Raw genomic sequence first — 16,061 nt, 5'->3', positions numbered from 1 at the left:
ACTTAAATAAGATTACTCTACTCACAGTTACTGCAAAGCAGCTCGCATTCCCAACATTTTATGCCAATACTGACATGTTGATTCTCATGTAGAAAACCCACGTCTTCAAGCAGCCCGCAGCCCGCATTAGTCTGTATAAAAGTTTACACTGCTTCTCTTCCGATCCTAAAGTCTGAAATGAAGTTCCCGCCAAGCGCGTCTGTCGCGTGCCCTGCCTCATTCATATGGATGTTTTCTAGTCTTGTCTTTCATCGAAGTCGGTCAACCATACCTACTAAGCTCTCGGAAGCTCGACGTACCAGGTATCCCTTGTGCGTTCATCTATTCTTGCGGTTGAGTGACTTCATCTATTGGTATATTTATAGCGCCCATCTTCCCTTCAGCATCTCAGCCATACTACAATAGCCCCCTCAATTTCAAACCATCTGCGATACTCGGTACGAATAGCCTACGGAACACACACTGTAACGAACTCAAGTGAGTGGTGAATTGAATAGGTACACAAACCTCAACGCATAACAATATGGCGCCTAGGGAAACAACAGTGGCTTGGAAAAGGCGGAAGAAAGGGAAAACAAATACAGAAACTGACTCTACTACATCTATACATATATATGTAGCCTATATAAAACAATAACAATTACCGTATGCATGGTGTTAGTGTAGCTTTAAACATCTTTTTAAAAAAAAAATGGGGAACAAAAAAAAAAGGAAATTTGGCAAAAAAATGTAAATATCAACAAACAGCTGAAATGAAATCGAATTGAATATTTCAAGATCAACAGTCGACGTTTCGAGCTAAAAAGTCTCCTAATTTCGAGGAAGCCGAAACTTTAGAAACAAAATGTCCGCTGAATTTGAAGTTTTAAAGTGTCGGCCAATCCCCTTTCATGTTTACATATGTCATTGAAACCGGCACTCCTAATTGGTCCAAAGTAGTACCAGTAATTATTATAGGGAAAGTATGGTAAATAGCCGCGATGAAACGAGACGGGAAATAAGACTGCTAAAAGCCGATTATCCGTTCGAAATGAAACAAGGAAAGTTGTGGTGTTTAGTTGAAAAGAGATGTAGTTGAAACCGCCGGATAGGCATTACTTTGGAGTTAATATTAAGTAAGTTTAGAACTTCTCATAAAAAGATATCATACGGAGAGACGGTTGTACGTTACTTCGGTCAGCCTACAGATAATGGTATTACTATCAAGATACTACACCTTGTTATATGTGACTAGGCCCGTAGTACTACGCCTAGTTGTATGTATGTATGTATGTATGTATATGTGATCTTCCCGCAAGCAGGAACTCGCGAAAGAAGCCATGGAGGCTTATAGACTCGCAAGCTGACCGAAGCCAATCTCTCGGCACACATTCATTTAACGTCCATGTCAGGAAGTTGTTATTGAACAACACCCTTGCCAGACGACACACATTGCTGTCGGCGGGGAATCGAACCGGGGATCTCATGACTGGGAGACGCCGGCGTTAACCACTAGGCTATACACTCCGCCTATTATTGACTATAATATATAGTTATTGACTATAATATATAGGCTTGGGCATAGTTTAAGTACCGTTAAGTACCGTACCGTTTAAGTACCGATGAAGGTAGGATTAGGCCTAAAGTTAGGCCCATACTTATTGCGAACTTATGAACTAGTAGTAGTAGAACGTACTTGCGGTAGGGTTGTTTGCCTACAAAACTTGTGAACTAGACCGGTGTGAAGTTAGATACTTATTCCGCCTTCCTCGTTCGACATTCAAGAATGAGAAACAGCTGCTACCTATTCAGTTACTTATTCGACAATGGTATCGACGTAACACCGATGGCAAAATGAAAGATTTCTTACAGATGTTCAACATTTGGTCGTCGAAAGAGGTTTAGCTATGGGTCATATGAACTCATAATGACATTGGGTACCATAATGCATCTTGCCGGGTCCAAATTAGTTCTTGACCAATTAAAATGACCATTACTTCATCAGTTCTTAAATTAATGTAACGGGACCTGAAAAATCACTTTATGCCCTAATCAAGACTAGCACGCCTTGGACCACCTATAATGGGTTATATGAATTCTTAAGACAATTGTAGAAGGATACCATAATGCGTCTTGCCCGGTCCAAAGAGTGCTTGACCAATTTAAATGACCACTAAATCATTACTTCTTTAATGAGTGTAACAGGACCACAAAAAAGCTTAGGGCCTCAATCCATGCAGCACGCCTTGGATCACCAAACCTATGGTTAACATGAACTCTAAGGACATTGTAGAAGAGTATCATTATGGGTCTTGCCCGGTCCAAAGAAAGCTTGACCAATTGATATGACCATTACATCATCACTTCTTAAATTAATGTAACCCGACTGAATAAAAAGCCTTTGGGCCCTAATCAAAACCAGAACGCCTTGAACCAACTAATCAATGGGTCATATGACAATGTAGAAGAGTACTATAATGTGCCTTGCCCAGTCCAAAGAGTGCTTGATCAATTTAAATGACCATTGCATCATCACTTCTTAAATTAATGTAACAGGATCACGAATAAAAACATTTGGCCATATAATTAAGACCAGATCGCCTTGGACCAATTAACCAATGGGTCATATGAACTTTTAAGACAATGTAGAAGAGTACCACATGCGTCATGCCCGGTCCAAAGAGTGGTTGACCAATTTAAATGACCACTAAGTCAATACTTCTTTAATGAGTGTAACGGGACCGTGAAAAAGCGTTGGGCCCTAATCCATGCAGCACGCCTTGGATCTCCAAACTGATGGGTCCAAAGAGTGCTTGACCAATTTAAATGACCACTAAGTCAATACTTTTTTAAATGAATGTAACAGGACCTGAAAAACCCCTTAAGGCCCTTATCAAACCCAGCACGCCTTGGACCACCCAACCAATGAGTCATATGAACTCTAATGACAATGTAGAACAGTACCATAATGCGACTTGCCTGGTCCAAAGAGTGCTTGACCAATTAAAATGACCACTAAATAATCAATTTTTTAAATTAATGTAACAGGACCTGAAAAAAACCCTTTGCGCCCCAATCACAACCAGTAAGCCTTGGACCACCTAACCAATGGGTCATATGAACTCTAAAGACATATTAGAAGGGTACCATAATGCATCTTGCCCTGTCCAAAGATTGTTTGACCAATTAAAATGACCACTACGTCATCACTTTTTAAATTAATGGCCATCTCATATGTTATGTATCGTGCGTTTTAGTGTCAACCGGTAGCATTACAAATTGTACTTTGGACCCTCAAAAAATGAAAAAAAGAGAACTCGTTTTAAGTGTATTCCAATTAATGGCTGCATGTCTATATATGGCCAAATTCTGTACATAGGAAAGTTTTTACAATTTAAGAAAGTTACCTCTAAATGACTTTTGAATTCATCGATATGTCAGCATAACACTACTTATGTAAATCACTTACAAATTTTCAGCCAAATCAAAGTGGAAATTGCAATGTGGCAGTTATTTGAACACAATGGCATAAAGCGACAGTATCTTTTCAGGGCTGTAGCAAGGCTGTAGCAGGCTTGTAGCAGGCATGCACTGTCATAAAAGCTCAGACTGAAGCTTACAGCCGGACAAACAATCAAAGTAATAAACCATTCCCTAGGCCTACCATGCATTAACGGCACATGCAGTAACGTTCAAACACTGAACAATTTCACCTTAACTCTCCTAACGTGGGTCAGAGACATTCGCAGAAGGAAAGAAGGAAAATGTGACCATTTCCGATATTTAATTCATTTGGGAACACAAATGCGAAAAAGCAATTAAAAGCTATCAACATGCTGCAGATTCTTTCAGTTATCTATCACTTAAGAATTTTAATGGTTCGACGCAAGGGACCAATCACGCATGAACTCTCAGCTTTTTAAAGGTAATTCCATGGACATGGTAGGCAGTCAGTTGGTACATCGGTATCAATTAGTTCTAGCCTAATGTTCAATCGCCCTTTTTCGAAATCTAGGAAACACCCGGGTGAATCATTCAATTACAATCAGAACGCATGGTCTTTGTTCCGCTCCTTCACATTTGTCTTATGAAGTATATACTGAGTAATAGTGAAATGGAACATCTTTGCACATAGATTGGTAAAAGTGTATCAATTCTACTAGATTTGTAGTAATTTTGGCATGAAAAGTAATTGGCAAAAGTAATTTTGGCATGAAAATTTCTCTGCTGCAAGTACATTTCAATCCAATCAGAGAATACATGGGGAGGGGGGGGGGTGGATATTAAGCATGGAATATTTCTTCTGACTTCTATACTTCCATAATTGACTCAGCATATAGCCTAATTTATGTTTACCGAAGAATTAATACATTAAATACAAAATATTGTAAGCTGTGATTAATAATTTTGACTTAATTTAACAAGTGCAAAATTGACCCAAAATCTGGCACTTTTGTTAATGGATTGAATTGAGTAAACATGAGTAAAATTGCTAGATTATTGAAGTTATAATTAACATTTAGGAAAAACCGAATAGAAGGAAATTTAATAAAACCTCACACTAACTCTGGTCGATGTCTAGTTGGAATAAAATATATGTTTGGGTAGAACTTTTTCACTTGAAGACTATTTTACTAAATAAACTATTAGAGTAAGTTTATCTCCGCTTGACCCGGATTGTCTTTGTCAGCTCTAGAATGTAGCAGTGCAATCTTTCATAATCTAAGAAGGGGGTAACAGCGTTTACAACCACTTTCAAGGAGAGAGGCAAGAAAACTTCTCTGTTCTTTAAATCTGTGACGTGTGAAACGAATAAAAGAAATGGTTTTCATTGCATTGTCAGTCTACAGAAATCACTTCATTCTGAGAAATGGAGTTGCGCCCCCCCCCCCCCCTCAAAGAGTGCGCATGTGTTTATCCAGAATGGGGAGGAAATTTTGTATGCTGATGATTGTAAAGCACCAATTATAGCATTAAACTTGTATGCCAAAGGTGTTGCTTTTGTTTTGTTGGTTGGGTGGTCCAAGGCGTGCTGATTTTGATTAGGGCCTTAAGGAGTTTTTCAGGTCCTGTTACATTCATTTAACGAAGTGATGATTTATTGTCAAGTTTAATTGGCCAAGCACTCTTTGGACCGGGCAAGACGCATTATGGTACTGTTCTATATTGTCCTTAGAGTTCAAATGACCCATTGGTTAGGTGGTCCAAGGCGTGCTTGTTGTAGTTGGGGCCTAAAGGTTTTTCTTTCAGATCCTGTTACATTCATTTAAAAAGATGTTGGTCATTTTAATTGGTCCAAAGAGTGCTTGACCAATTCCATTGACCAATACATCATCACTTATTAGATGGATGTAACTGGGCCACGAAAAACTTTAGGCCCTAATCAAGACCAGAACGTATGCCTTGGATCACCTAACCAATGGGCCATTTGAACTCTTAAGACAATGTAGAAGAGTACCATAATGCATCTTTCCCGGTCCAAAGAGTGCTTGACCAATTTAAATAACCACTAAATCATTACTTCTTTAATGAGTGTAACCGGACTACAAAAAAGTTTGGGCCCTAATCCATGCTGCAGGCCTTGGATCACCAAACCAATGGGTAACATGAACTCTAAGGACATTGTAGAAAAGTACTATAATGCGTCTTGCCTGGTCCAAATAATGTTTGACCAATTTACATGACCACTACATTATTATAGTCAGTTGGGGTAAAAAAAAAAACCTTTTATAGAAGGGGAATATTTAGCCAAAGTTCTAATTTATTTTGGGTGAATTTCTGGCACACTATATGTCAATCACCGCTTCATCGAATCAAGCGAATGCTAAAATAGCGAAATTTGAAGTTTGTACCACATATCCGAAACTTTCTCCTGCATACCCAGCTTATATGATGAGGAGATTATTCCAGCAGTTACAGCATAGCAGTTAGTGATATTACACTCACCCATGGTAGAATTACTCCAACTTCATTCACGCTTCATGGGGGGGCCTTGTTTTTTTTACCCTCAAAAATGAGCGAATGGGGTAAAAAAAAAGAGTACTTTCCGGCTCCACTGTACTCCCTATTTTGCCCGAATGGATAAATTTTTCCATAATGTTGATTTTAGAGGTTAGGCAAATAGTTTTCATGTCTGTCATTTGTCAAAAATGTTAAATAATTGGGCAGAAGTAACTGAAATTGGCTCAACTCTAATGTTTCTACTATATTACACCACATTTGTGTAGCATCATAAACACACTGTACAGTATGAATACGGCTGAGCATGACATATGACACGAGCCATCCATAATTACGAATTAAGACAATTTACCATTTTTTCCCCTTTTTCATGTAAAGGTAGTAGCTCATACTTAGATGTAATTATATGCAAACATGACTTTAAGATACATTCATGAAGAAAATAGCTGTTTACTAGTGCATTGTTTTCTTTTACCCCGAATTAAGCAAAATTTTGGGGTAAAAAAAACAACATTTTCCGCAAAAAACGACACTTTCCATTTACAAAAAAGTTATTTTTGTTAGATTCTCTTTAAAAGAATCCCACTCCACACAGTTGAACATTGGAACCATAACAATACCTCTTACTCATCAAATTTTAGAGCAAACTTTAGGTAAATTGTTTTTTTTTTACCCCACTTGACTATACTTCTTAAGTTTATGTAACAGGATCACGAATAAAAAGCATTTGGGCCCTAATCAAAACCAGAACGCCTTGGACCACCTAACCAATGGGCCATATGAACTCTTAAGACAATGTAGAAGTGTACCAAAATGCGTCTTGCCTGGTCAAAAGAGTGCTTGACCAATTTAATTGACCACTACATCATTACTTCTTTAATGATAGTAACAGGACCTCCAAGGCATTCTGGTCTTGATTAGGGCCCAAATGCTTTTTATTAGTGATCCCTTTACATTAACTTAAGAAGTGAAATGTAGTGGTCATTTATATTGGTCAAGCATTCTTCGGACCAGACAAGACGCATTTTAGTACTCTTCTACATTGTCATATGACCAATTGATTAGTTGGTTCAAGGCATTCTGGTTTTGATTAGGGCCCAAAGGCTTTTCATTCTCGGTCCTATTACATTAATTTAAGAAGTGATGACGTAGTGGTCATTTAAATTAGTCAAGCATTCTTTGAACCAGGCAAAACGCATTATGGTACTCTTCTACAATGTCCTTAGAGTTCATGTTACCCATTGGTTTGGTGATCCAAGGCGTGCTGCATGGATTAGGGCTTAAAGCTTTTTTTTGGTCCTGTTACACTCATGAAAGAAGTTTATGATTTAGTGGTCAATTATATTGGTCAAGCACTCTTTTGATCGGGCAAGACGCATTGTGGTACTCTTCTACATTGTCTTAAGAGTTCATATGGCCCATTCGTAAGGTGGTCCAAAGCGTTCTGGTCTTGATTAGGGCCTAATTTTTTTCGTAATCCCGTTACATTAATGTAAGAAGTGATGATGTAGTGGTCATTTAAATTGGTCAAGTATTCTTTGAACCAGGCAAAATGCATTATGGTACTCTTCTACAATGTCCTTAGAGTTCATGTTAACCATCGGTTTGGTGATCCAAGGCGTGCTGCATGGATTAGGGCCCAAAGCTTTTCTTGGTCCTGTTACTCTCATTTAAGAAGAAATGATTTAGTGGTCATTTTAATTGGTCAAGCACTCTTTTGACTGGGCAAGACGCATTTTGGTACTCTTCTGCATTGTCTTAAGAGGTCATATGGCCCATTGGTAAGGTGGTCTAAGGCATTCTGGTCTTAATTAGGGCCAAAATGCTTTTTATTTGTGATCCTGTTACAGTAATCTAAGAAGTGATGATTAAGTACTGTCATTTAAATTGGTCAAGCATTCTTCGGACCAGGCAAGATGCATTATAGTACTCTTCTACAATGTATATGACCCATTGATTAGTTGGTTCAAGGCGTTCTGGTTTTGAGTAGGACCCAAAGGCTTTTTATTCGCATTCCTTTTACATTAATTTAAGAAGTGATGGATGTAGTGGTCATTTAAATTGGTCAAGCATTCTTTGAACTGGGCAAAACGCATGATGGTACTCTTCTTCAATGTCTTAAGAGTTCATATGGCCCATTGGTAAGGTGATCCAAGGCGTGCTGCATGGATTAGGGCCTAAATTTTTTCGTAGTCCCGTTACATTAATGTAAGAAGTGATGATGTAGTGGTCATTTAAATTGGTCAAGCATTCTTTGAACCAGGCAAAACGCATTATGGTACTCTTCTACAATGTCCTTAGAGTTCATGTTAACCAACGGTTTGGTGATCCAAGGCGTGCTGCATGGATTAGGGCTTAAAGCTTTTTTTTGGTCCTGTTACACTCATGAAAGAAGTAATGATTTAGTGGTCAATTATATTGGTCAAGCACTCTTTTGATCGGGCAAGACGCATTGTGGTACTCTTCTACATTGTCTTAAGAGTTCATATGGCCCATTCGTAAGGTGGTCCAAAGCGTTCTGGTCTTGATTAGGGCCTAATTTTTTTCGTAATCCCGTTACATTAATGTAAGAAGTGATGATGTAGTGGTCATTTAAATTGGTCAAGCATTCTTTGAACCAGGCAAAATGCATTATGGTACTCTTCTACAATGTCCTTAGAGTTCATGTTAACCAACGGTTTGGTGATCCAAGGCGTGCTGCATGGATTAGGGCCCAAAGCTTTTCTTGGTCCTGTTACTCTCATTTAAGAAGTAATGATTTAGTGGTCATTTTAATTGGTCAAGCACTCTTTTGACCGGGCAAGACGCATTTTGCTACTCTTCTGCATTGTCTTAAGAGGTCATATGGCCCATTGGTAAGGTGGTCTAAGGCATTCTGGTCTTAATTAGGGCCAAAATGCTTTTTATTTGTGATCCTGTTACAGTAATCTAAGAAGTGATGATTAAGTACTGTCATTTAAATTGGTCAAGCATTCTTCGGACCAGGCAAGATGCATTATAGTACTCTTCTACAATGTATATGACCCATTGATTAGTTGGTTCAAGGCGTTCTGGTTTTGAGTAGGACCCAAAGGCTTTTTATTCGCGGTCCTTTTACATTAATTTAAGAAGTGATGGATGTAGTGGTCATTTAAATTGGTCAAGCATTCTTTGAACTGGGCAAAACGCATTATGGTACTCTTCTTCAATGTCTTAAGAGTTCATATGGCCCATTGGTAAGGTGATCCAAGGCGTGCTGCATGGATTAGGACCCAAAGCTTTTTCGTGGTCCTGTTACACTCATTAAAAAAGTAATGATTTAGTGGTCATTTAAATTGGTCAAGCATTCTTTGGACTGGCCAAGACGCATTGTGGTACTCTTCTACAATGTCCTTTGAGTTCATTTGAACCATCGGTTTGGTGATCCAAGGCGTGCTGCATGGATTAGGGCCCAAAGCTTTTTCGAGGTCTACGTTACTCTCATTAAAGAAGTAATGATGTAGTGGTCAATTAAATTGGTCAAGCACTCTTTTGACCAGGCAAGACGCATTTTGGTACACTTCTACATTGTCTTAAGAGCTCATATGACCCTTTGGTTAGGTGGTCCAATACGTTCTGGTTTTGATGTAGGCCCAAAGTTTTTCATGGCCCTGTTACATCCATCTAATTAGTGATGGTGTATTGGTCATGTGAATTGGTCAAGCACTGTTTGGACCAGGGAAGACGCATTATGGTAATTTTCTTTATTGTCTTCAGAGTTCATATGACCCATTGATAAAACCTCATTTAATCTTTGGAAAAATACACTAAAATGTACTTTTTTGACGAAAAAACCTTGATAATCTCGTACGGAAGCAAAAGGCTTTCCATAAGTTATATCGAATCCATTATGGAATTTAGTAACATGTGTACTACAGTTACTTATTTGCGAATGTCGAACAGGGGCACGTAGAATATATCTTCTAACTTCACACCGGTGTGAACTAGCACTAGTAGTACTTGTGGTAGGGGTGCATGCCTACAATTTACAAAAGTAGGGATACAATTCCACGGGCAACAGTTAGCGTTAACCGCCCTAGACCTACCATAATATTAAGTAATATCAATAATATTATTAATAATACAATAGTATTAACTAATTAATTTAACTATTAATAATATTAACTAAAATTCTTGAGAAAGCTATTCATGCCCAAGTTTATGGTCATCTTCAAAACAATGGACTTCTAAGTTCGGCAAAATCTTGATTCAGACAACAACATTCTACTCCTGCTGGTATTGGCGTTACTGACAATATTCTTCATAATGTGGGCAAGGGTCAGACGACTGTTGCTGTGTTTTTTTTACCTAAAAAAGGCCTTTGATACAGTCAACCATTACATTCTTCTGCATAAAGATCTTATAATGGGGTACAGGAACATGAGGTGGCCTGGTTCTCTAATTACAGTATTTGTCAAATAGAGAACAAACTATTATTGATGGGGTTAAGTACTATGCAAGACCTGTTACAATTGGTGTACCCCAGGGATCCATATAAGGTCCACTTTTATTTATCATTTTTATAAATGACCTTCCTACTGTAGTTTCGAATTGTAAGGTTTTCTTTATTCTAATGATACTGCCACCATGTATAGTTCAAAAAATAAATTAGATATTGAAAGGCCGTCATAAGAATGGACCTAAAAGCTGTTTCTGATTGAATGAACACTAAAAAGCTGACGCATAATGCTTATAAAACCAAGGTTATGACATTTGGATCTTCTCAAAATATAAAAAATGTTAATCCCCTCAATGTAAAGCTTGATGATGATATTCTTGAAAATGTGTATGTATTCAAATACCTTAGAATGTGGTTTCTTAAATTGGAAAAACATATGGACAAAATTACTGCAAAAAATATCACAGAAACTGGGTATTCTAAAAAGGCTTAGTTGGTGTGTTGAGCAGCATACACGTAGTACTGAGCTGTACAATGTTCTAATTGTACCCCATATTGATTATTATTGTTCTGCCGTTTGGACTATGGCAACAAACAAATTGGTTGACCGGGTTCAGATTCTTCAAAATCGTGCAGCAAGATTACTCCTAGGGTGTGGGCTTCAGGATGTGCATGTTACAGATATTTTTGCTGAATTGAAGTTGCTGAATGTCCGGTCAACGTTCATGAATATTTTAATGTATAGATGTGTCCAAGGCCTGGCTCCAGATTACCTTACTGATAATACTATTCTACTGAGATATAGCCATTCGTACAGAACTAGATCTAGCTGCTCTAATAATGTTTTATATGCTCCTGGTAGATCTGGGAATGGTAAAAGGTCCTTTAAGCTTTCTGGATGTAGGTTGTGGAACATTCTTCCTCCAAATTTGAAATGCTTGCCAAATGTTAATATTTTAAACGCAATATGAAAACTTATATATTTTGTTTAGATGTCTGATATTTGTTTGTCTACCATTTTGCCGTCCTTTTCGTGCTTTTGGATGTTTACTGTTTTTGTATACATATTTTGTACTGAGGGCTCCTCTGGAAAGCAGTACTTCTGCATTGAGCATGGCTGCCCTCATTAAAGATGACAATAATTAAAAAAAAATACTTAATATGCATCGGTAAAAGCTTACCAATGACTTAAACAAGTTTGCTACAATTATAAATACTATCAATATTTTCTTTCATATATGTTATCACCAAAAAGAAATGTAAAATCCCCAAAGATGCGGTACTTGTGGATAAAGAGGATGAAGCAGAGATCAATGAAGATGCTCTTGTACCTCTCATTGAAATGGAGCCAAACACAGCCATCATAGTGTTAAAGAGCGATGGAATGTGGGGTAAGTGACAATTAAGCTCCAGCCTATCCAAAATACTCTGTCGACATGAATATAATCGGCAGTGTTTTGAAATGTGCGCATACAGTACAAGTTTTAGGGATCTTTTGACGAGTTTTCCTCAAACACACAAAGTCTACCTTTTTTCATTGGAAGGATTTCCCCGGTCCCTTCAAATATAACATTTGAGGTGTCCCGGCCACATTTGGCGGGTCAAACTGCAGATTTCCCCGTGGTTGACAGGAGAGTAATTTTACTTTTGAAAGACGTTTCAAGTATGCTGTTAACTTGGATGATTCTTAAACAATCTTTAACTATCAAACAGGTGGCCTGCACAATTATGGGTTGAAGGGAATCTGACCTCTTGAGTATCCCTGGCGAGAATTTCAAACACACCAGGACTTGGAAGTACAATACTCATATTACAAAAAATAATAACGTAAGTTCTGTAGGCCTATAATTTATGTTATGTTTACAGCTATGATAATGAACCTCTTATATTCATTTCAAATTTCAAGAATACTGAATGTATTTTGTTCCACACCTAATTTAAAGCTCAGTCATCTTGGCAGTTCTTCAGAAAAGTGCAGGTAGTCACCGTTAATTATAATAGCCAAATGCAGTGCCAACATATCTGAATGCAAAATGTGGTCCTGAGATCTTTGGTAAACGTATAGTGGTTGCTAACATGATGGTAGTAGACAGCGACGTAGCCAGGAATTTGAAAGGGGTAACATTTTGCGATTGATATGGAGGAGGGGGTGTCCCCCTCCCCTTTGAGATTTTTTTGAACAATTGAAGGTCCTTAGATGCGATCTGGTGCAATGTTTGCCAGTTTCATCATTATCATATGATATCATATTATCGCAGTGTATTAGCAGTGTAATCAATATTTATAGGAAGCGCTTATCACGTACGATTGCTAGCTTAGCTTCATAACATGCTGTTCGTGCAACAACTTAGGATGAGAACGAACGTTGTCGAAGTCATTGTGCATATGGTTTGTGACACTCCATCGAGTGCTATTAGGTAGGTGATATGTATTTTATTACGCAGTGGCCAACTGTAGGCTTGTTAAAGGCTATAGGCTAAATTGAGCTAACTGCATCTGCCAAACTGAGATAAGTAGCTGAAACAGTATAGGCCTGAATGTTACTACGTTTATAATCAAGTTATTAACAGAGCTGACAGAGCAGTGTATTAGCAGTGTAATCAATATTTATAGGAAGCGCTTATCACGTACGATTGCTAGCTTAGCTTCATAACATGCTGTTCGTGCAACAACTTAGGATGAGAACGAACGTTGTCGAAGTCATTGTGCACATGGTTTGTGACACTCCATCGAGTGCTATTAGGTAGGTGATATGTATTTTATTACGCAGTGGCCAACTGTAGGCTTGTTAAAGGCTATAGGCTAAATTGAGCTAACTGCATCTGCCAAACTGAGATAAGTAGCTGAAACAGTATAGGCCTGAATGTTACTACGTTTATAATCAAGTTATTAACAGAGCTGACGAGTATTCAAAATCAAAAGAGCACTGACAAAATACCATGCTAAAAAACAACAGTTTTCAAAGAATTTTCGACACTGAAGGGCGGGGGGGGGGGCAGTCGATCCCCCCTGGCTACGTCCCTGGTAGTATTTGGGTAAGTATTTTTTTTTATCATATCATGATTTCATATGAATTTGATGTTTACAATAACTATGTTTGTAAACATGGATTATTGAGACTTGTTACCGGTATAAATGCCCAATTGATACAAAATTTACATGGTCAACCTATATTAAGGATATTCTGCTCAGGTTGAGTATCCGCAGCATGTTTCAATTTTCCTGCTTAAAGGCATGATTGCATATTGTAATGAACTTGAAAGCATTTCAATGTACACTCACAGAAGTTTGAGATATTCCCTACCAAAGGTATGTATGCAGCTACTGAAGTGAGCTGTATGATGTCAGATTGTAGTTAGCAGTCCCCGAATTAACATTTAAAATGCATGTTTGGTTGTGAAAAGTACTTTCATTAAGGTAAAAGTTGAGCTTTTGACCTCGCTGCAAGAGTAATTATCTGACTAAGAGGTCTGTCTGTGTGTTCAAGGGGTGACCAACGGCTCTACTGGCGAATGCGGTGTATCACTACTGAAAAAGATTTAGATCACCAAGGTTGATATCGGTTAGTGTGTGATTACATTAAAGCGATACTAATCCCACTTAAAGTAGCTGTGCAACTTTATATAATCACACATTTGTTAAAACAAAATATTAATACACTTGATATATATTTTTTATCCTTACATCTCCTTCATTCAGTGGGACTCAACCTAGAGATCACTAAAAGAAAATATGCCATTGGTATTAATGTCAATGCATTTGAAATCCTTGCAGACCCACATACACCAACTGCAGTCATGTAAGTAATAAAGCTTCATTACAATACACTGTTCTACATTTGATTGCAGATCAATTAACTTCCAGACAAACTTAATTAGTAATTCTTTACCACAAGTCATATGTATATATTTAATGTACCACTGCAGGCAGTGCATGTGAATGTTCGACAGTGCTGTATTTATGTGATTAGCAAGGTTCTTGCACTCCTACTGTACCCCTCTACCAGTGGCGGCGCCAAGGGGGGACTTGGGGGGCTTTAGCCCCCCCACTGAAGTAGTCAGCCCCCCATTAGCCCCCCAACTGAAATAGGCCCCCCCCCCAAAAAAAAAAACCTCATTGAAACAATATATAGCCTACCCAAATTTTGTCAGCCATAACGCAGTGCTACAATGGTCAATGGAAATTTTGATGAATTTTTCACATGATAACAGTCACTGACTCAGTTGTGGTGCAGGAAGCCTTGTTTTGGTGACTGATAAAAACAATTCACCGACAGGTGTTCTCATACGGCAATGTCGTGTGCGTTTCACAAACAGCGTGTATACAGACTAAAACAGGAGTTGTGTCAGAGAGCGCGATATAATAATTGAGCAAAGGAATTGGATCTTTCACAGCAGGTAATATTTTAGTGATACGAAAACTGTGAATTGGTATCTTCCATTCTAATTTGACTAAAGTTACTCACAAAAAAATGCATATTTTTGGAGAAATTTTCAGGTGACAAAAGCCTCGCTAAATTACCACCATTTTGCATGTAGGCCTTTCCAGGATTGGGAAAAATTTCAAAAGGGGAGGGGGTCACCCCCTCCCCTTATACCCCTCCCCCAGGACGGCGATCACTCAATCTTGTAAGCCACCCAAAAAAATGGCTCAGCTCCCCCTTAGCCTCCCCAACTAAAAATTCCTGGCGCCGCCACTGCCCTCTACAAATATTTCCCATGTCTGCACGAGTGCGAATTTAGAAGAGTGCACGAAACGCAAATGATTCGTGTGCAATTGAAACAATGTACGCTAGCAAAAGTTGCACGCAAGCTGCGCGCTACAGCGTGCCGCGCGCTCCAGCTTGCGATTTGAAACAATCTACCACATGGTTCAAGTCCAAGAACTACTTGCGCACAAAAACATATGAGTATGTTTTTTCTAAGTCCAAATTGTTTGCTTCACATTTTTTTCTAAGTCCAAATTGTGTGCTTCAAAAAAGTCAGCAGAAGTATTTAAGTCCTCTTTGAACGCTTGACCAAGAACTGGCGCGCTAAGACGAAGCGAGCACGCGCTAAGACGAAGCGCGTGCGCGCTAAGACGAAGAGCGCGCGTGGTAAGTTGAAGCGCGCATGGCTTTCAACTTGCGTGCAGAATGAATATGTCAACCCTTGGAGCGTGTGGGTTGTGCGCAGGTTTCGTACTTTTGTGCGCCAGTTACGAACGTTGTTGTATGTTCGCTCTAGGCGCGTAAGCTGCGCGCAACTAGCACACTTAAATTTGTAGAGGGGTATGCATGGACATGTTTACAAGCCTTGATTTCTTTTGACTTCCGATGACCTTCACAGGAAAATAGTATGTTGTACTTAAACGTCTCCTGTATTGAGTGTAATGTGGGGTCAACACTTGTGACCTTTAATTATGTAAAATAACACACATGACATTCATCCAAGTTTTCAGACCAGTTGAACTCCAGTTACATATCTTCATATGAAATCTAAAACAGGATCCCGGTACTTAAAGTGGATTATTATTAATAGATACATTTTAGTAATTGTTTCAGGAAGCTTTTTTTTTTTTTATGAAAGAAGCAATACATGGTTCATAGAAGCCAGGGAGCCTCCGCAACCGTGCCCCATAGGCTGGGCTTTGTTTTGCTGACTGTTTTCAGAGCAGCATATTTAGCTGTAATCCAGTACGTACACTACAAATGAATATATATATA

General features: G+C 38.5%; 1 protein-coding gene and 1 long non-coding RNA gene across 3 annotated transcripts in view; one reads left to right on the top strand and one right to left on the bottom strand.

Moving 5' to 3' along the window:
* Positions 1-16,061, bottom strand: part of LOC139980260 (uncharacterized) — a 122,784-nt gene that overhangs the window by 61,388 nt on the left and 45,335 nt on the right. The window lies entirely within an intron of this gene.
* Positions 8,965-16,061, top strand: part of LOC139980248 (arylsulfatase-like) — a 128,382-nt gene continuing 121,285 nt past the window's right edge. Inside the window, exon 1 of the mRNA XM_071991791.1 lies at positions 8,965-8,975. The gene's annotated coding sequence lies outside the window, so the exon portion shown is untranslated. The remainder of the gene's footprint in view (positions 8,976-16,061) is intronic.

Source organism: Apostichopus japonicus, chromosome 14, assembly GCF_037975245.1.
Source record: "Apostichopus japonicus isolate 1M-3 chromosome 14, ASM3797524v1, whole genome shotgun sequence".
NCBI lineage: Eukaryota > Metazoa > Echinodermata > Holothuroidea > Aspidochirotida > Stichopodidae > Apostichopus > Apostichopus japonicus.
This window is presented reverse-complemented; position numbering and strand designations above follow the sequence as displayed.